The sequence below is a fragment of the Pinus tabuliformis genome, chromosome J, assembly GCF_031772625.1.
Source record: "Pinus tabuliformis cultivar Carrire ecotype Pingquan chromosome J, CPIR1, whole genome shotgun sequence".
Classification (NCBI taxonomy): domain Eukaryota; kingdom Viridiplantae; phylum Streptophyta; class Pinopsida; order Pinales; family Pinaceae; genus Pinus; species Pinus tabuliformis.
This window is the reverse complement of record NC_142295.1, coordinates 571,136,298-571,158,116: the sequence shown is the minus strand read 5'-3', so window position 1 is coordinate 571,158,116 and position 21,819 is coordinate 571,136,298.

Below are 21,819 nucleotides of genomic sequence, written 5' to 3'. Positions count from 1 at the left end.
AATTATTTGATATTATATGTGATGTTGTTAATATAACAATTCAATTAACTATTTAATTGAATTTTTTCATTTGCAGTTTGTTTGAATTAAACAATTTAACGAAAGATCCACATCTCTTGTTACAGAGTTATATTTCATTTCACATATGTAATTGCACCCAAGTTATATATTAAATGATATATTTTAATTAGAATTTATTTATTTTACTTTCATGTCTTTACTTAGAATAATTGTCTCGCTTGCTATATTTCTCTTTTTGTTTATATATCCTTAAGCCTCCATCTATTGGAGCAACTTCCATATGGGTAATTGTACCCAATTTAAAATTAGTCGAAATCACCACCCAAGATGGAAAAAAGTCTAATTTTGGGCTCTAATTAGGTGATTTCCAAAATGTTAATGAGGCCATTTCTGGCCATCAACATTTTTTTGCACTAGAAGGAGGGCCATTAGATTGTGAATGACAAAAATATCTCATTAGAAAACTTCAAGTCACTCAAAGAGTTCATCTCCACCCTTAATCTCTACCTCAACTTCCAAATCTCCTTCAAGATATCCTCCCCCATGATCTGAGGTTGTAGAACCATCTGACACACTTCCAAGTATTGTTCATAGATCTTCTAGTTAACCTTCAATTAATACACCCTTACCTCAAGGTCCACCTGTATCACCTAAAATTCAAAGCATTATTTAAAAGATAAAAGGACTATCAATTTCAGGAGATCAACCTTAAACATTTGAAGCCTATGAAGAAAGTGTTACATCATCACTAAAGAGTTTTGGCATTTTGACCAGAGCTCAAAGTGAGAAATGAGGAGTAAAACCCTTTGAGTTTCCACTAGATGTGCACCATTGGAATAAAATTGTCTCAAGGCCTAATTCAATAGCTAGGAAAATTATTACTCCTATTTCCTTATTATAACCCTATTTGCCACTCCATTATAGTAAGAGAGACCCAAGTTCAACTTACCTCAGTTGTTGGCTAGAATGCATCCCCTTTCACCTTTTCTTTTACTTATGTGGGATTTATTCCATTCTAAAAGGGTGGAATTACATAATTGAGTTATTTCTCATAAATATTTTGTCAAATTTTTATAATTATGAAATAATAATAATTTCATAATTGAGACAATTGAGAAAAATCTCATAATTGAGAAAAAGGTTTCTAGAGTTTGTCATTCCTAAGGAGATCAACTTGACCCACTTGTGTATGAGTTTGCAAGGCATCCATTATTGTAGAAATTTCCTAAATTATTAAGCCCCTATGTGTATATATACATTATCCTAGAGGATATAATGAACTTATTGTTGGAAATAATACTGAGAGGGGGGGTGAATCAGTATTATCTAGCAATTTAATAAATCTTCCTTATTTGATCTTTGAATTATTTTTGCATGTCAGTACCATAAAATAATGAGCATGAACAAAGAAAACAGATAGTCACACCAAAGAACACAAGATGTAAGGTGGAAACCCAATGTGGGTGAAAACCACCTGCTGCAATATGTCTCTATCTTCTTTCAAATTAGAAATTCCTTTTACAATGATTTTGTACTGGTGCAGTCCTTTACCAGTACGCAGGCTGCAACCTGCGGAGAGCTACAACTCTCTCTCTCGTTTTCCAGTCTTCTCCTGGAAGGGAGCTACAACCCCCTACTTCTTTTCATAAAGCATCAAATGATCATCAAGTACATAACAGTTACAGTCCACTACAGTTATCAGATCAGTAATAACAGAACTAACCCAGAACACCTTATCAACAGAGAAATTCAATCAACAGAACATCTTAAGACAGAGACACAGTTTTCCCTTTTGTGGCCTGCGACCAGACGCGGCTAACCTTCTTCTCCCCTGCGTCCACACGCAGAGATCCTTCTGCTGCGCTGCGTGCCCGCGCACTGTTCTTTCAATTGCACTGCGTCCTGTTGCTGCAGGGACGCACCCAAAAACACTGTCGCGCCGCGTTCTTTTGCTGCAGGGATGCACCCAGAAATACTATCGCGCCGCGTCTTTTTGCTCAGAGACGCACCTGATCCTTATTATGCTTCGCGTCCCCATGCAGTGCGCCTGTTACTGTACTGCGTCCCGAACGCACCTGAATCTTGCTCTGCCCTGCGTCCCCACGCAGGTCTCTTCTTACTGCACTGCGTCCCGGCGCACTTGCCTTTCACTGAACCTGCGTACCTTCGGGTATGAATGATTTCAAGACTTTAAGAGTAACCCAAACAGTTAGATCTACAGATCTGATCATGCGCCAAAAAGATCTCAGTCTTTCAGAAGATTCGCATTTTTAGATCTAGACCAGATCTAACCTTATAAGATATTCAACCAAAGACATGCCAAACCAAATGATCTCCTTTGCTTTATATAGGCAAGCTCCTCCTCAAATCATGGAACAATACCACGAGCCGACACCATAATAACACAATACCGTCGGCTAGATACCAAGAGTAAAACACAAGAAACCCCCACGTGACCTTGAAAAGTGTGCACTGGGTGGACGCACCTCCTGAACGGCTGGCCTGCGTCTCTGGACGCGGCTACTGCATGGTGTACCTGCGAGTACGCACCTTCTGAACTGATTTCCTGCGTCCTTCTTAATTTTTCAATAAATTGAGAGCCTTGTCATGGGAGTTGCCATCAAGTACAACATCTGTAACATATAGCCATACCAGAGAACATAATGCCAACAATCTCCCCCTTTGGACTTGATGGCAACCTTACAATCTTCAGCTTCATTCTCCCCCTTTGACATCAAGGGCAAAGGGGTATGCTCCCCCTGAAAAAGAACCAGATCTGTAACAAAGAACCATAATCCACCATGAAAGAGATAGAGACATATTGCAGCTATTTCCAAGATCTCCTTCTGACCATCCTCCATAATGCCAACAATGCATTATATGCTCCCCTTGAACCTGTACCATCAATCAGAAAAGATTCAACAATAAGATGATGCATCAACAACCCCCAGCTTTTGCCTGAGGTATTCAAAAGTGTCCCTGAGCAATGGTTTGGTGAGAATATCAGCAACTTGTTCCTTAGAAGGAACATACTCCAAATTGACCTTCTGTTCAAGCACTTGTTCCCGGAGAAAATGATACTTGATTGGTATGTGCTTGGTTTTTGAATGCATAACCGAATTCTTTGAGATGCTGATTGCACTTGTGTTATCACATAAGATGGGGATAGGTGGTGTACAAGTGATTTGAAAATCTTGTAAAGTCTGCATCATCCAAAGAAGTTGAGTGCAACAAGATGCAGCAGCAACATATTCCGCTTCAGCTGTAGACAAGGCAATCGAACTCTGTTTCTTGCTGAACCAAGATACCAGTCTGGAACCCATAAAGAACGCACCACCACTTGTGCTTTTCCTATCATCCACGCTTCCGGCCCAATCTGCATCTGTATAAGCATGAAGTGTAAGATCCGTATCTCTAGGATACCATAAGCCATAATTTTGAGTCCCTTGAAGATATTTGAAAATTCTCTTCACTGCTTGAAGATGAGTCTCCTTCGGATTTGCCTGAAATCTTCCAACTATTCCAACTGCATGCATGATGTCTGGTCGGGTACCTGTCAAATATAATAAACTTCCAATCATAGATCTGTAGGTTGGTTGATGTACTGCTGCAGATTCATCATTTGCACTGAGACTACATCCTGTGACCATGGGTGTACATACTGGTTTTGCATCTTCCATGCCATATTTCTTCAAAATCTGTTTGAGATATGTTATAGACATTTTTGTGCCTCGCGTCAAGGAGCAGGAAATGTCGATAATTACAGGGATCCTCAGTCCCTAAACATGTTGTTCTTACCCCTAAAAGAACAAGGTCATCAATCAACAGCACTTCCAATCAGTTCTCCACCTGAAAACACTTCAGAACAGGCTTATTTTGGATCATGTCAGCTGCTTAACTGAGCTTCTGTGCTGTATTGCAACTGTCCCACTCTGTACCTGCGCTGGAAGTCAAAAACAATGAAGGCTACCTGCGCTGGGCGAGATTGGCCAAGTGGCACAGTCCTCCTGCAAGGTGTCAATTGCCCAGGAAGCTTCCAAACTGACACTTGGGTCATGAGATTCGCCCTGTGATGAGTAAGAGGTACTTGATCACCATGTGTAAGCAAGGATCTCCAAGTGGACACAGGAACTGAAGATTAACTGGAGATGGAGAGGACACAAGGCAGCTTCATGTCAGTCTCAAGCTGACTCATCCTTTTCTCTTCTCTCCTATATATAGAGCTCTTCTATGAGGTCTATAGAGGCTGGAATTTTGGTATAAGCAAGGAGGTGCTGTTGGTATACTGCCAGGATTATTGGGTGATTGTTTTACTAGAGGTGAAGAAGAGAGTTCTTGCTGCCGAGGAGGTGCTGCTGGATTGGGGCCAACATCATTGGTTGTAACTTCCTCTGGAACCCTGTTACTTTCTATCAATAAAGTTTGCATGTTCTTCTATATACTTGTTACATAGATGCTTTTGTGTTTACATGTATATTTGATGCAACCTAATCCATGCTTCAATTATGATTGCTTGTATCTCGTAGTTTGCTCCCTTTTGTTGTGCAGATTCTGTGTGTAGCTGGATCGGCTTGGAGAGTAAAGAGCTGAGAACGGGATACAAAGCGAGAAGGACAAGGATCGACTAAGCGCAAGACACCAGGTTGGTTGATCCTCTTTCTATTCTCTCTGTGCTTTCATAAAGATGAACATGAAAACTTTGTCATTCAGTTGTTGCTAAAGTCTGTCACCTTTAGAAAGGGTTAGTGTCATCCGCATCGGATACTTTTCCCCACAACAAACTGGCGACTCCGCTGGGGAGATCCTAGTATCTTGTTGTTGTAGTATTTTGCTATTCATTTCTTGAAGAAAGGAGTACCAAATCGAAAAGCTTTTGACTCTATCAAAAGCGAAGTAGAGGGTTTTTGCTACTCTTGCTCCTTTGCTGAGCAAATTCAAGATTTAAAGAGCTAATCTACAGATGAATCCTTACTCTTTGTGATAGATCTTTATCCTCTTGATCATCCCTTAGCCTGTACTTAACCCATAGCATTTTATTTCAGTCAAAACAGTACATTTTTGAGCTTTTTATGACCCGGAATTCTTAGCAGACGTAACTCTCGTAAGTCAGTGCAGGCTGTCCACAGGCAGTCTGCATTACAGCGCAGGTGCTCCCTTCGGGAACTGCGCTGAGAGTGAAACTGGCAGACCAGTGCCTGCGCTGGTCCAGTTGGCCTTAGTCTAGCTCAGCTCTTCCTTTGTGTCTTGGCCCTGTTTGCACTTGTTTTTTGACTGATTGCTTGCTGGTTATTGTATTTGCTGTAGACCTTATCTCCTTGACATTATTCCGCCTCAGTTGTGTGATGAAATTGTAAACGTTCTTTCAGTATTTCTTGTTTCAGTTACAATTTCCCATTGTGAAAAGCGAACCTAGTAGCTGTGGCCTCTTAGATTGCGATCTTATGAGTTAGTGTTATTACTGTTCATAGCTGTTTAAGTTGGTTTGTTTTCACTTTATGGTTTTAATTCATATATTTTTGGTGTAAAACAAGTACCTGTAAAGCGTCTTTTCATTTAGACAATACTTGTTTGTTTACGCTTCAAATTGAATTCGAAAGTCATACAACAGTTTTCCTTTTGTTAAGCATCAACATTAAAGGAAAAGAAAAGAAATACATGCATCTTGCATTTGCATTTTTGATAAGTTTGGGTGTCTGATCTAGGAGAAAGTGCATTAGTTTGTGCTTTGTGCTCTGTGTGGAAAGATATTGTTTTTCTCTCCCCTCAGTAGTTAGGATTTTCAAAGCTAAAAGGATTGTGAAAGCTTGCTTATCATTTTAGCTGCATTTAGGAATTTGTACCAATACATCTCGTGGTGAACCTGAAAGACAAACTGATAAACAAGATCAACTTAAAATATATTGAATGAATCTAAAAACGCATTGTAACATAACGCTCACAATAGAGGTCTAGGTAGAGACGTGTTCCGGCGTCGTTAAACGTAGTGACTGTCGATCTCTACGAAGGTGGGTGATTCCTCCTGAGGGACGATAGCACTAATACGGATTTGAGCTCCCGCGTACCGTCGCGTATATTGGGAGACCCCTATAGGCAATTATCCTTTATCCTTAGGAAGCCGTGTCGACCGCCCTACTGATCGCGATGCAGTGAACACAGCATTCACGAAGATCGATCACCCGTACCGTAAAACGTATTCTGTGGTTTCGCGAAAGGTTTGGCACACCCTCTGCCTAGATCTCCAGAGCAGTTTCTTTTGGCTCTTTTCAAACTCTATAATTGAAAAGGTCCAACCGAGCATTTGTCACTTCGGGCTCGTTAATACATCGAAGGTGACTAGAGTCATCTTTAGCTTTTTCTCGACTCTTAAAACATGAAAAAGCAAAGTTGTGTCTAAAAGCGTCTAATAAAATTCATTCAATACGGAAACATAATTCCCCTTTTTTGTATTTTAGTTGATCAAGTAATCCGCAATCGTGGAGGAAAGTCAATTAAAACCCCGTCGTTCAGGGAGGCTTGCAGGTCGACCATCTTTGTCTCCGGAACCGAAAGTAGTACGAGCAAAGCGATCTCGCTGGACCAGGTCAAAATCTCAGTTCCAACAACATCTGAGATTCTGGTCACTCCCAATATTTCTGGAATCTCTGCCTCTATTGAAGAAGTTCAACGGCAACAGAAGGACAATTGTATTGATCCTAGTCTGAAAACAAGTACTTGTTTAACTGAACCAGTTCCATTTGAAACCGGTCCACAGAGTCTTGTTGTTCAAACAACTGTCGCTGTCGAAACAACCCCTTCTTCGGCACCAGAAATCTATTACGGACCTGACGGTCTGCCTCTTCCTCCTGGTCTGATCGCAATAGAAGAAATCGTAGAGGACCAGCAAGCGAATACTCCAATTCATTTTGGAGTAGGTTCCACTCTTTTTCCTTCTGCATCAGAAGTTTGTCTATCGCCACAAGAAGTTCCTGAAGAATTGTTAGGAAGTTTATTGGATAGACTTAAAATGTCTGAACAACCGTCGACATCTAGAACTGTGCCAAACGACACGGCGACAGCAGAAGCTCCTGCTGCCATTCCAACGATGTTTGCCGGCATACCAGCTGTCCCAACTAGCTCTCAACAGCTAGAAGGAGTCCACCCAGGGACTATTATGACAACTTGGTCTGTTCCAGTTTGTTCTTCCGGTATAATGCCCGGTAATTCTTATGTTGAAACTAGACAAATTGATCCCTTTGGAAATCAGTTTGGACCATCCAGTCCTCAAAGGCAATCTATACCCTTGAGCTCCGGATTGTTACCGTATGGGGGGCAATATGCCCTTTCACTTCCCCCTCCGGGAGGATACCCATACGGCAGTTTTCAACCGCATTCAGGTTTGACTGAAGTTACGACGAGTGGTTGGGTGCCTATGTTGCCCAAACAACCGAGAGTTGTATATTCCATGCAACAATGTGTACCTATGTCTAGCATCCCGACGACGCCAGCAATTGTAACCGTGTCGCAAGTTCAATCGATGCCTGTTGTATGTCAACCCCAAGTTGTAATGCAACAGCCCCTTGACCCTGCCACACAACCACAATCGCCAACTGCCGGGATGACACAGATACAAACGGGAACCATAACCCCGCATCTTGGTCCGTCGGTTAGTATCGCACAGCAAAACATGGCTTCGCAGCCATGGATGGTGCAATACCAACAACCTCAGTTTCAACAGGTGTACCAGGGATCTGAGCAACAGATCTTTGCAAATAGTGGGCAACCCTATATTCAGAATGGGTTAAATCAACCACTTTACAGTGGCCAAGCCCACCAGCCATATCAGTCCTATCAACATCAGTTGCATTATGCTGGTATGCAAAGGCCTACTGCTCAGGCGATTCCATCGTATCCTGGGTACGCCTCGCCAAACCTGAATCAGCAGTTGCCATTCGTGGCAACTCTAGAATTACCAGATTTACATCGATTGACGAATGATCCAATCGCCTATGCCCATTGGTGGCCAGCGATTCCTCACAAACTTCCTTCGGACATTCCTAAATTCAATGGAAATCCTGGCGAAGACCCGTCGAATCATGTGATGACTTTCCATCTGTGGTGTTCGTCGAATACCTTGAATGATGATTCGATAAGGCTTCGCCTTTTCCAGAGGACATTGACTGGTCCGACGGCTAAATGGTATATTGAATTACCTAGAGCCTCTTTCGACAATTTTAGTTCCCTAGCCACGACTTTCTTAACACACTTTCAGTTACCTATAAGGTACGAAACTGGAACCGAGATCTTAACCAATTTCAAGCAGACAACGGCCACACATATATCGGATCATATACATGAGTGGCGTCGTCGTCGCAGAATGGTAAAGACTTATGTTCCAGATCAGCTTTTAGCTGAGTGGTTTATAAAGTCGCTTCTTCCTGCTATAACAGAAGATGTGGCCAAGGGAGGCGTCGTAACAGAGGAGCAAGTTATTGCTCGTGCCCAGTATTTAGACTTAGTATATACTCAGTCTGGCACGCTCTATGACAAGATACCTGACGCCCCTAGACCGGAATTTTCAATTCCTCCCCCTCCTGGATCAAATAGTGACTCTCATGCCGGCGATGGTGTGATTGGCACTGCAAACGCAAAGTCAACACGGGATTCGTCTAAGAAAACCCGTAAGACTTCGAATCAAAATGCAAATGAAGAACTTCTTGCCTTGGAAGTAAGTGCCATGTCGGACGACAAGGGCAAACAACTGAAGCAACCAGGAGACAAGAAGAAAAAGAAAGGGAGAAAAGGGAAACCCCCTTCGGGGTGTCATATATGCGATGAGGATCATTGGACAGCAGATTGTCCATGCAAAGCTGAGCTTAAAAGATTCTTTAAGAATCCGAAAACCTCAGCTGTGTTGACTGATCCGTTTCCTAATCCTGGTCAAAATCTGGTTGCTAATCAAAATGCTTCCCGATCCCAAGTGCTTATGTTGTCTACCTCAAAGCAGCAGAATAATGCTTTGACAAGGAATAAAGATTACGGGAATCCATGGCTGTCAAATAACAAGGCTAATGAACAACCTAGTAGTTCGACGATAGCTTTGACCAAAGTTGTGCCACCCATCATTCCTGAACCAATGGTAAAGTTGCCAAAGGGAGTAGTACACAAATCGACATTTAATCCTCGTGCCAAAATAGCACAGAATTATAATATAATAGAGGACCTGGCCCAATCACCGTCCGCTATGTCGACACTTGAGGTACCGCAAAATTGCCTCTCCCAAGAGCAAACTTCATTATCAGCAATAGGTGGGATTGGCCCAATGGATTCCAATCTTGTGGCCTTTGATCATAAAGGATATGACCCTAAGTTACCAGCTCAACTAGCTTTCCTTATTCAAGTGAAAGCCCTCAACAAAACTGTTCATCGAACAATTATTGATGAGGGGGCATCTACATGTCTTATGTCGATGAGTTGCTGGAAAAATTTAGGCTCACCACCCTTGTCGAAATCGTCAACGACCTTAAAAGCGTTTGATGGACGATCATACACTCCATACGGGATTTTAAATAACTTGCAAGTTGAACTGGGGGGAAAAACAGTAGAAGTCGATGTTGAAGTAATCGATGGAAACCTCGATTACAACATCCTACTAGGAAGGCCCTGGATATATGCCATGGCCGCAGTCGTGTCGACCTACTTCAGGAAGATTGCATTTCCCTTTCAAGGAGGGATTACAATCGTCGACCAACAAACTTTCCTCCCCGACAGTTCACAAGTTACGGGAAGCATTCCAATGATCCATGGAAGCGATCATTCGCTTCAAAATATTGGAGTAGGTCTCCTAAAAGACCCTGCCTTAATGGGTACTTTTGCCCTACCGCCTGCAAGAAATCTGGCAGAAGTGGCCACAGTGGAAACCTACAATATGAAATCTTCTATATCTAATGGATTCGGAAGATTCCTAAACATTTTGTCAGCATGGATCATCGCCCTAATGGAAATACTGTAAATACAGTGGGCTCCGAGGACGGTTCTTATCTCGTGTCAACCTCGTTAAAAAATGAAACAAGGAGTCATGAGGATAGTTCTTCTACTATGTCAACCTCATTAAAAAATGAAACAAATCCCCTTTTCAAAATTCAAAGGTAAACCTTCATTCCAACCACCAAGTTGATTGCAATGAAGCTTGGGGGGCACCCTCCTTTGACATGCATTATTATGATGCTGGGGGCATGCAAAAAATCGAGCAGTTTTAGCACATAGTTCATGCTCGTTAAAAAATAAACGCAAGATTCGAGCAGTTTTAGCATATAGTTCATGCTCGTTAAAAAATAAACGCAAAATCCGAGCAGTTTTAGCACATAGTTCATGCTCGTTAAAAAATAAACATAAGTTTGAGCAGTGTTTTGGCGCATTCAAGCTCATTAAAAAATGAACCCATCCCGGTAAATAACCTTGGTAAATATAACCTTTGACAGCCATATTAAAGCCCTTGGTCGTGTTCTTGCAGTCTCACCTCCATCCGTTCATTTGGCCAATCGTTCACCTCCATATGTTTGTTTACCCATTTTGAGGAACAGCTGCGAAGAGTGATTTCACTTAGCCATCCTTGTGACACTGCCGTGATTGGAGAATTCCAACCTGTACCTGGAATCTGCTGCTATCCCTGTTCATCACTCGTTCCTCAAAAGACGAGTCTTCTTTGAGCTCTTTTCACTGACTCGTAAAATATGAAAAGTTTGCCGAGTTTTGGCCTTCCAGCTCGTTAAAGTGACTGGAAAGCTATCCCTCCTCTAGATTTTAATCTTTTTGGACCTGAGGGATTATTGCACAAAAAGATCGAGCGCTTGTTTTGTTCGGCTCGTTAAAGCAACCGAAAATTCATCCCTTCTGTATTGTTTTATACTTTTTCGGACTTAAGGGATTAGCTGACGAAAAAGGAATCATGGAGTTGACTTTCTGTACCTTTTCAGACTCTCTAAAAGTGAAAAGGACCGAGTTTTCCTTGTCGTTAGACTCGTTAAAATGATTAAATAGCGACAAACTTGTCTTTAGACGAGAACGAGTTTCCCTATCGCTAAGCTCGTTAAATCATAGCGATGGGCTTGCCCGAAGGGCAGGTTATAGAACAAGCATATGTTATCCTCCTCAAGCTTGACAAAAATAAAGAGGTACTGGTCAGAAATGACTGGGGAAAAATTGGGAGAACACCAAAGTTTAGAGGTAGCAAGTCACTCTTGAACATGACACTTTTCTTCCGTATCACATCGGGTTGGGTTGTCTCATTCACCGGTCTCGTCACCATGGTCCTCGCCACACCATCCATTCGGGGTAATGCTACCGATCCATCGCATCAGTGTCGTTATATGTTCAAGAGGGGTCATTCAGAAAGTGTCAACCGTGTCCCATCCACTACCATACATTGTCCTTCATCCATTTCATGATCGCCACCCTGAATCATATGTCACAGTTTGTTTCCACCTCCACTAAATCATTAGCTCCGTTCCGTGTCATTGATGTGGGATTCATTAAGGCCCTCCTTTGACAGATCACTTCTTGTCGACTTCAGCTCATTATCCAAGAAGTCGATCTAGGAACACCCCCATCAGTACTTTGAAGCTTGCATGCCTCAATGGCAAGTTTCTCACTTCCGGCGACAGGTATACATCAATGACCTTCGACCAGAAGATTTTGCGTGGCGTTCGACGCCAAGTCCTTTATTCACGCCACGTGAATTGTACTGCCGTACCTTGAGGGTCATCGTCATTATTGGTGATTCCTCTCGCGCTTGTTAACGGTTTTCATTATTGACCGGTAATCAAGCGATGTCTTTCCATGTTCGACTTCAGCGTAATTCTCACATGGATCGACTTGTACTTAGAGTGAAGATCGAACGAGTTTGAAGACCCCGGATCTAGTTTCATCCATCCGGGTTGCGATATATATTCAGGAAATATAAAAGCATTTGCCATGTACATCATTGCAGCAGATGATCATCCTCTTCAAAGGATGATAATTTTAGCGGGAGATTATCAGTCTGTCTTCAGACGATCGTCTGTCATATGTACCAAAATGTATTTATAGAAAGCTGAGCATGGGAATACCCGCCTCAGCTAGATCATGAGAATAATGATGAATGAAAGATAATGTATTGTATTGTATTGTATTACAGGGCACTCTCCTCAGCACTGGAACGAACTTCGGACCCTCTAGCTAAAGCATTTCACCCGATTAACGGCCTCATACTTTAGGGGGCAACTGTTATAGACATTTTTGTGCCTCGCGTCAAGGAGCAGGAAATGTCGATAATTACAGGGATCCTCAGTCCCTAAACATGTTGTTCTTACCCCTAAAAGAACAAGGTCATCAATCAACAGCACTTCCAATCAGTTCTCCACCTGAAAACACTTCAGAACAGGCTTATTTTGGATCATGTCAGCTGCTTAACTGAGCTTCTGCGCTGTATTGCAACTGTCCCACTCTGTACCTGCGCTGGAAGTAAAAAACAATGAAGGCTACCTGCGCTGGGCGAGATTGGCCAAGTGGCACAGTCCTCCTGCAAGGTGTCAATTGCCCAGGAAGCTTCCAAACTGACACTTGGGTCATGAGATTCGCCCTGTGATGAGTAAGAGGTACTTGATCACCATGTGTAAGCAAGGATCTCCAAGTGGACACAGGAACTGAAGATTAACTGGAGATGGAGAGGACACAAGGCAGCTTCATGTCAGTCTCAAGCTGACTCATCCTTTTCTCTTCTCTCCTATATATAGAGCTCTTCTATGAGGTCTATAGAGGCTGGAATTTTGGTATAAGCAAGGAGGTGCTGTTGGTATACTGCCAGGATTATTGGGTGATTGTTTTACTAGAGGTGAAGAAGAGAGTTCTTGCTGCCGAGGAGGTGCTGCTGGATTGGGGCCAACATCATTGGTTGTAACTTCCTCTGGAACCCTGTTACTTTCTATCAATAAAGTTTGCATGTTCTTCTATATACTTGTTACATAGATGCTTTTGTGTTTACATGTATATTTGATGCAACCTAATCCATGCTTCAATTATGATTGCTTGTATCTCGTAGTTTGCTCCCTTTTGTTGTGCAGATTCTGTGTGTAGCTGGATCGGCTTGGAGAGTAAAGAGCTGAGAACGGGATACAAAGCGAGAAGGACAAGGATCGACTAAGCGCAAGACACCAGGTTGGTTGATCCTCTTTCTATTCTCTCTGTGCTTTCATAAAGATGAACATGAAAACTTTGTCATTCAGTTGTTGCTAAAGTCTGTCACCTTTAGAAAGGGTTAGTGTCATCCGCATCGGATACTTTTCCCCACAACAAGATACTTGGTTTGAGATAAGAAGATTCCTCCTTCTTTTTGCTGGATTTGCAAACCAAGGAAATATGTCAGTTCTCCTAGCAAGGACATTTCAAATTCTTTCTGCATGACCGAGGCAAAGCTTTGACTCATAGCTTCTTCATTGCTGCCAAAAATAATGTCATCTACATACACAACAAGTATTAGCAATTTGTCATTTTCAGCTTTTATATAAAGATTGCTATCTGCTGAACCTTTTGAAAAACCTTGTTGATGAAGATATTTGTCCAAACGGTAGTACCAAGCCCTTGGAGCTTGTTTGAGACCATAGAGAGCCTTTTTCAATCTGCATACAAGATTTGGATCATTTCCAAGAATGAACCCATCTGGCTGTTCAATGTACACTTCTTCTTCCAAGTCTCCATTCAGAAAGGCTGATTTCACGTCCATTTGAAATACTTTGAAGTTTTGAAAACTTGAGAGAGCAAGGAACATTCGGATGGCCTCAAGTCTTGCAACAAGAGCAAAGGTTTCTTCAAAGTCTATTCCTTCTTGCTGCGCATACCCTTTACAAACAATTCTGGCTTTGTTTCTAATTACTTCTCCATTTTCATTCAATTTATTTTTGAAGACCCATTTTGTTCCGATAACATTCTTATCCTTTGGTCTAGGAACCAGCTCCCAAGTGTTGTTCTTTTCGATTTGCTCAAGTTCTTCATCCATTGCTTTCACCCAACATTCATCTTTGCATGCTTCTTTCACATTTTGTGGTTCAGTAGAGGAGAGTAATGCCAAATAGCTTGAGGCTTCTGCAACTGTTCTTCTTGTTTGTACACCTGCTTCTTTCTGCCCCACAATCTGAGATTCTGGATGATTCTTCTGAACATATCTGGATGGAGTCTTTTCTTCTATTCTTGTTTGCTCCTCTGGCTCTTCTTGAGGTTCTTCTTCTTCATCATTCTGTCTTTGAGGGTAGCCTTCATCTTCTTCGATGTCTTCATGATGGACTTGCCTAGGAATGTATCCCTTCTCATCAACCACTACATCAATGCTGTCAACAATTCTGCCAAGTCTTTTATTGTAGCACTTGTATGCTTTGCTATATGGAGAGTAACCAAGAAGAATGCCTTCATCTGCCCTAGGTTCAAGTTTGCCAAGCTGCTCATCAGTATTCTTGATATAGCATTTGCTCCCAAAGATTTTGAAGTGCTTTACCGAAGGAGTCCTGCCACTCCAAAGCTCATGATGAGTTTGAGTGCTATTCACCCGGACATTTGTTTTGTTGAGAATAACAACCGCAGCATGTGCAGCTTCACCCCAGAAAGTTGCGGGAGTTCCTGATTCATCAAGCATAGCACGAGCCATTTGTTGGATTGTTCTGTTCATTCTTTCAACAACTCCATTTTGCTGAGGAGTTCTAGCTGTAGAGAATTCTCTCCTTATCCCATGTTCATCACAGAAATCGAAAAATTCATTTGAAGTAAATTCCCCACCTCTGTCGGATCTGAGGCACTTAATTTTGTGACCTGATTCATTTTCAACCAAGGCTTTAAAGGATTTGAATTTTTCGAATGCTTCATCTTTGTGCTTCATAAGTCCTAACCAGACAAACCTGGAGAAATCATCAATAAATAATATCAAGTATTCCTCTCCTCTAGGTGTTCTTTTCCTGAATGGACCACATGTATCTGTATGTACTAGCTCAAGAGGCATGCTAGCTGATCCTTCTTCCTCTGGAAAGTTAGTTCTGGTTTGTTTTCCAAACTGACATGATTTGCATATGGTGTTGTCAGGAATTTTGATATCTGGAAGATCGCGAACTACTTGATATTTGCATGCTTTCCTTATTTGTGAGAAGCTTAGATGTCCCAACCTTCGATGCCATAACCAGTGCTCTTCATCCTTGCTCAGATAGCATTGTTGTTGTCCTTCTTCAAATATGTACAGATTATTTGGAGTTCTTTTGCCCTTGAGCACTGTTTTACCTGTATCAAGATCACGAACAAGACATCCATTCGATCTGAATATAACCTCGGTTCTTTGATCACACATCTGGCTGACACTTAGAAGATTATGCTTCAATCCATCAACATACAAAACATTTCCAGCCTTGACCTTTTCTTTTAACTGAGCAATGCCTTTTCCTTTTATAGTTGCAGGAGTATCATTTCCAAAAGAGACTTTCTTTCCCTTTTCTAGAGCAGAATAAGATTCAAGTTTTTCTTTATCACCTGTCATATGCTTCGAACATCCACTGTCAATGTACCATAGATTTTCCTGTCCCTCTGCATAAAATGCTATCCCACATCTTTTTGTTTGAGGTTCCTTTATTCTCCATGTTTTGGTGCTTGAGGCTTGTTCCTTTTTCTGCTGGAACCTGCTCCTGCATTCAGAGTCTTCATGACCAAAATTATTGTAAATAGAACATTCAACTTCATTTTCAAGAACCGAAAAGTTGTTATAGGTCCTTTTTGTAATCCCTGTCATACTTCTTTGTTTTTGAGCTTCCCTAGTCATGATTGTTTTATATGCAACACATTGAGCTGCTTTGTGACCAAAGTTATGGCAAGAAAAGCATTGTCCATTGAAGAAACTTCTACGGTTATCAAATCTACTGGCCAAATGATTGTAACTTCTATTGTCATCCATTCTTGAACCAAATTGAGAAGATTTTACCTGTGGCTGGTTGTAGCTTTTGTTCTTCCTTAAGATGGATTGCCCCTGATAGTTTCTATTTGTAATTCGTCCCTGCTTTACCTGATGATCTTCATTTTGCTTTTGCTCATTTCTTCTTGCTGCATCAAGATAACTTTTTGAGGTGGATGCTTAAGAAGTTTCTCCATTATAGCCCAGACCTGTCTTGTTTAGAGGAGATCGCTGCACATTGATAATCTCATCCAAAGTTTCAGATCCTTTGACAAACTTGAGATTAATAGCTTTTGTTTTCTCAATCTCTTTTCTAAGACCAACAATTTCACCTTCTAATTTTTCAAGATGTTTTTCCTTTTCATCAATTTGAAATTGTAGAGTATCAATGATCATGTTCTTTTCTTCTATACATCTCTTGAGTCTAGTAATTTCATCATAAAGGTTATCCACATCTACAACATCCATATAATCATCATCTTCAAATGCCATTAACAACTTATATTCATTACCTTGTTCATCTTCATCACTGTTTGATAGATCATCACTATCTTCATGGGTGTAGTAGCTTTTCTTATTTGCACTTTGTTTCTTGTTCCATCTAGCAGGTTCCTTTCCTTTATCCTTATAAGGACATTTTGCAGCATAATGACCTACTCTTCCACAAGCAAAGCATTTAAAAGGTAACTTACCTCTGAACCTTCCAGAACCTCTTTGAAGATTTCTGACAAAATTTGATTCTTCTTCCTCTTCTTCTGGGACGTGGCTTGCTCCATAATAATCTTCTTTACCTGATGCCTTGAAAGCAGCTTCTCTTCTGTCTGATGGACCTCCCTTTCTCATTTCATAAGCAGTTAGAATTCCATGTAGCTGAGACATAGTGAGAATTCGTAGATTTTCCTTTTCTTCTATAGCAGATACTTTAGATTCAAACTTGGGGGACAATGATCTTAGAACCTTTTCAACCACTATAGCCTCTCTTATTTCTTCACCCAAATTTTTCATACAATTAACAATCTCATCTACCCGAAGAAAATAGTTAGCCACACTTTCATCATTATACATCTTGAGAGTCTCATACTGAATCCTGAGAGTTTGAAGTTTAGCACGCTTTACCTGTTCATCTCCTTCATAGCTTGTGACAATTTTGTCCCATATCTCTTTTGCGGATTTGTAGTGCATTACCTTCATGAATTCCGTTTGGGATATACATCCTAACAGAGTACTGACTGCTTTTGCATTTGTTTCATACTTCTTTTTCTCTGCTGGATCTGTAGGAGTAGCTGAAGGAAAAGCGTAGCCTGTTTCTACAATGTCCCAAACTTCTGTACCAAGAGATTGAAGATATGCAGTAACTCTTACCTTCCAATAATTGAAGTTTGTCCCATCAAAAACCGGTGGCCTGATTGATGCTTCTCTCTCGTAGTTGCTCATGATGAACGATCTACCTTCAAGCGATCAAGCTTCTCTGAAGGACCTGCTCCGATACCAATTGTTGGAAATAATACTGAGAGGGGGGGTGAATCAGTATTATCTAGCAATTTAATAAATCTTCCTTATTTGATCTTTGAATTATTTTTGCATGTCAGTACCATAAAATAATGAGCATGAACAAAGAAAACAGATAGTCACACCAAAGAACACAAGATGTAAGGTGGAAACCCAATGTGGGTGAAAACCACCTGCTGCAATATGTCTCTATCTTCTTTCAAATTAGAAATTCCTTTTACAATGATTTTGTACTGGTGCAGTCCTTTACCAGTACGCAGGCTGCAACCTGCGGAGAGCTACAACTCTCTCTCTCGTTTTCCAGTCTTCTCCTTGAAGGGAGCTACAACCCCCTACTTCTTTTCATAAAGCATCAAATGATCATCAAGTACATAACAGTTACAGTCCACTACAGTTATCAGATCAGTAATAACAAAACTAACCCAGAACACCTTATCAACAGAGAAATTCAATCAACAGAACATCTTAAGACAGAGACGCAGTTTTCCCTTCTGTGGCCTGCGACCAGACGCGACTAACCTTCTTCTCCCCTGCGTCCACACGCAGAGATCCTTCTGCTGCGCTGCGTGCCCGCGCACTGTTCCTTCAACTGCACTGCGTCCTGTTGCTGCAGGGATGCACCCAAAAACACTGTCGCGCCGCGTTCTTTTGCTGCAGGGACGCACCCAGAAATACTATCGCGCCGCGTCTTTTTGCTCAGAGACGCACCTGATCCTTATTATGCTTCGCGTCCCCACGCAGTGCGCCTGTTACTGTACTGCGTCCCGAACGCACCTGAATCTTGCTCTGCCCTGCGTCCCCACGCAGGTCTCTTCTTACTGCACTGCGTCCCGGCGCACTTGCCTTTCACTGAACCTGCGTACCTTCGGGTATGAATGATTTCAAGACTTTAAGAGTAACCCAAACAGTCAGATCTACAGATCTAATCATGCGCCAAAAAGATCTCAGTCTTTCAGAAGATTCGCCTTTTTAGATCTAGACCAGATCTAACCTTATAAGATATTCAACCAAAGACATGCCAAACCAAATGATCTCCTTTGCTTTATATAGGCAAGCTCCTCCTCAAATCATGGAACAATACCACGAGCCGACACCATAATAACACAATACCGTCGGCTAGATACCAAGAGTAAAACACAAGAAACCCCCACGTGACCTTGAAAAGTGTGCACTGGGTGGACGCACCTCCTGAACGGTTGGCCTGCGTCTCTGGACGTGGCTACTGCATGGTGTACCTGCGGGTACGCACCTTCTGAATTGATTTCCTGCGTCCTTCTTAATTTTTCAATAAATTGAGAGCCTTGTCATGGGAGTTGTCATCAAGTACAACATCTGTAACATATAGCCATACCAGAGAACATAATGCCAACACTTATATAATCTCACTAAGAGGAAAGGGGGCTAGATCTAGTATCCATATTATAGCGCGAGATCTATTCTGCATTGGGAGAAGGAATCCAAGTTGCAAGTTGGAGGAGAGGAGCTTATTGCTTGGGTATATTATCTTGTGTATTTTCCATTCCTAATTAATAGATCATTTCTCCCTTCTTACACTTGTGTTTTCTTCTTACACATGTTGCTTTTAGACTGGCAAGCCCTCTGTGAAAGACTATTGTTTTCTTGGTTAGTGGTGTATGTTAGGGTCTTTATTTGTGGCAGTTGGAAGCGATATCTTCAACTAGGAGTGGATATTTCTCTACATTATGCCCAAAAGACTTCATTGATATGCAAGGGTGATTGGTACCAACCTTCAAACCCTCTTCTTATTATATCATGTATGAGTGTGAAAACTAATTGCTTATTTAAGAGTGAACTAGGGATATATTTGTTGATTCCTTTTCAACATTACACACACCACTTTGGGTAGATCCTTGGCTGATCGACTGGGTTAAAATTAGTCAACTAGCTCATTCAAAATTCTCCCATAATAAAATTAGTGACTCCATTGGAGAGTCAACCCTAAATGTATTATATCTCTTCTCTTTCTGACCTTTTTGTTTTTTAATTACTTTATTATCCTTCTCTGAGTGTCTGTGACCTTGTTCTAGGTTGGTTTTTCTATTATTTATCTTAACCTTTTTCTTGATATCGCTTAGATATATCCTTAATATTTGATTTATCCCATCCTCATATGCATACAATAGCTAACAGGGTAAAGATAGATATCCTTTCTAGGTGTTGGTTATCCTCCCAGCGAGGATCCTCACACTTTTGCTAACCCTATCCTAGTGAGGATACCTTAAATTTATGTTTTTGATAGTTTCTCCTATAGGAATTGATTTGATTTCCTATATCTATTTTTCCTTTGTTTGTGTTAGTCCAAATATGTTGTTGTTTTGTTTCAGATCTAAGTGCTTGTATTGAATTTGTCTTCATTTGAGCCATAGGGTTCCTAGTAAATCTTATTCTTCTTGAATTTGAACTTTGGTTGCTTGGATTTGTTTTGAGCTTGTTGAATCTGTGTATTACTGTTACGAGTAGTTGATAATCATATGAAACTTGAATTTGTTTCTTCATTGTGAGCTTCATCCATTTATTGGCTAAGCTTTATGGTTTACTTGTGTAGGAATTTATAGGGTAAGTTCCTCAGACAGAACACCAAAGGACACCGCTCACAAACAGATCACAGATCAATACACCAGTATTTTTGACGTGATTAAAACCCTAAAAGAGGAAAACAGTCCATGGCCTGAGCCAACGCGACCACTTCAGGCAATATATTAATAAAAAGAATGAAAATTTACATAAGCTTCTCTCATGAACGGTTACCCTACAAATGACCCTCCATGCTCTTTAAATAGAGATCATGGACCAATTAGGTGTTAAGCCACAGATCAAGTGTTGGTAATACCGAGGAGAGAATGAACCGTTGGATCACTACATATCGTGACCGTTGGATTGTAAGTTACAAAATGTACATAGTAAAGAAACACACTTTAATTAACTCTATACTAGACCAAGTTATACTTAACTATTTCCTATGTGTTGGAATATCCTAACATCCCCCCTTAAGAACAAATTGGGATAGGATTGAAGGATTTACAAATATGACACAATAGGAGAAGGAAGGAGGCACTAGAGCCTATCCCCCCTTAGTGACAACTTCCTGAACTCCAACCATAAATCGAAGTTTAGTAAACTTCGCCTCTGTGAGAGCCTTTGTAAAGATGTCTGCAACTTGATCTTCTGTTGAACAATATTGCACTTCAAGAACATGGTCATGAATGAGCTTTCTGACGAAGTGCATGTGTAGTTTAATGTGTTTGCTGCACTGATGTTGGACTGGATCTTTGCATAGTTGAATGGAACTTTGATTATCACACCAACGTGTAGTCGGATGTTGCTACTGAAAGCCAAACTTTGACAGGATCTGATGAAGCCACAAGGCTTCCTTACTAGCTTCTACGACACCACGATACTTTGCTTTTGCTGAAGAAAGGGAAATGTCACCTTGTTTCTTGCAAGCCCATGTAATAGGTCCCGAACCAAGAGTGAACACATAACCTGCAGTAGACTTCCGATCATCAGGGTCACCAGCCCAATCGGAATCAGTGAAACCAACCAATAGAGGAGCTGCTTCGGCACTGTAATGAGTCCCAAACTGAACTGTACCTCGAACATAACGAAGTATTCTTTTAGCTGCTTTCCAATGAATTTCATGTGGGTTTTGCATAAACCGAGCAACAAGGCCAACAACAAAGGAAAGGTCAGGATGAGTATGGGTTAGATACAAAAGTTTTCCTACAAGTTGATGGTATAAGGTAGCATCAACTTCAGGGGAAGTGCAAGTGACTGAAAGTTTGACTCTAGACTGAAAGGGAGAAGGGGCTAGCTTATAGTCTTCCATGTGAAAATGGCGTAGAAGATCACAGGCATACTTGGACTGGGAAAGGGAAATACCTTCCTTGGATTGCAAGACTTGAAGACCAAGAAAATAATGCAAGTGTCTTAATTCTGTCATTTCAAACTTCTTTTTAAGGATGGACTCCACATGGTTTATAAGGTTGGGATCACTACCAGTGAGGATAAGATCATCAAAATAAAGAACAAGAATGATAAGGGACTTGCCCACTTTCTTGGTGTAGACAGTATTGCCAGAATGACACCTAGAAAAGCCAAATTCTAAAAGAAAGCTATCCATTTTGGCATACCAAGCCCAAGGAGCTTGCTTGAGACCATAAAGGGATTTCTTAAGCTGACATACAAGGCTGGAGTCTGTTTGTATAAAGCCAATAGGTTGTTCCATATAGATTTCTTCATGTAGGTCCCCATGCAAGAAAGCAGATTTAACATCCATGTAATGGACTTCCCATTTGAAAGAGGCAGCAAGGGAAAGAACAAGGCGGGCAGAGTTCATT